Raw genomic sequence first — 1,265 nt, 5'->3', positions numbered from 1 at the left:
CAGGGGTTCCCCCGATGCAGGTCAGGGTGGATGGAAGGACAGAAGAGGAGGAGGTAAGCCTGGATGAAGAGGTATAGAAGGAAAAGTGCATTAGAGGGAGCCCGCCATGGTTCTATTCACCACCTTTGTTTGTTACACCTGCAGCACAAAAGACTGTTTTCAGCACTGGACAGCTCCTCCATTCTACTGGAGCCTCTATCAAAGAAACAGCTCCTCCATTAGTTATACTGGAGCCTCTATCGAGGAGACAGCCCCTCCTTTCTACTGGGACTTCTATCGAGGAGACAGCCCCTCCGTTCTACTGGGACTTCTATCGAGGAGACAGCCCCTCCGTTCTACTGGGACTTCTATCGAGGAGACAGCCCCTCCTTTCTACTTGAGCTTCTATTGAGGAGACAGCCCCTCCTTTCTACTTGAGCTTCTATTGAGGGGACAGCCCCTCCGTTCTACTGGGACTTCTATTGAGGGGACAGCCCCTCCGTTCTACTGGGACTTCTATTGAGGGGACAGCCCCTCCGTTCTACTGGGACTTCTATCGAGGAGACAGCCCCTCCGTTCTACTGGGACTTCTATTGAGGGGACAGCCCCTCCGTTCTACTGGGACTTCTATTGAGGAGACAGCCCCTCCGTTCTACTGGGACTTCTATTGAGGGGACAGCCCCTCCGTTCTACTGGGACTTCTATCGAGGAGACAGCCCCTCCGTTCTACTGGGACTTCTATCGAGGAGACAGCCCCTCCGTTCTACTGGGACTTCTATCGAGGGGACAGCCCCTCCGTTCTACTGGGACTTCTATCGAGGAGACAGCCCCTCCGTTCTACTGGGACTTCTATCGAGGAGACAGCCCCTCCGTTCTACTGGGACTTCTATCGAGGAGACAGCCCCTCCGTTCTACTGGGACTTCTATCGAGGAGACAGCCCCTCCGTTCTACTGGGACTTCTATTGAGGAGACAGCCTCTCCGTTCTACTGGGACTTCTATTGAGGAGACAGCCCCTCCGTTCTACTGGGACTTCTATCGAGGAGACAGCTCCTCCGTTCTACTGGGACTTCTGTTGAGGAGACAGCCCCTCCGTTCTACTGGGACTTCTGTTGAGGAGACAGCCTCTCCGTTCTACTGGGACTTCTATCGAGGAGACAGCCCCTCCGTTCCCCATCTGGAAACCCAGGGCACTCTCAGTCACACCCCACCTTCTGCTCCTCCTCCCCCTCCTCCTGTACAGGAGCATCGTAGAACCCATCCTCCTCCTCCTCTACTGTTTCACAC

The sequence above is a fragment of the Notolepis coatsorum genome (assembly GCF_963971535.1).
Source record: "Notolepis coatsorum genome assembly, chromosome: 17".
NCBI classification, from domain to species: domain Eukaryota; kingdom Metazoa; phylum Chordata; class Actinopteri; order Aulopiformes; family Paralepididae; genus Notolepis; species Notolepis coatsorum.
This window is presented reverse-complemented; position numbering follows the sequence as displayed.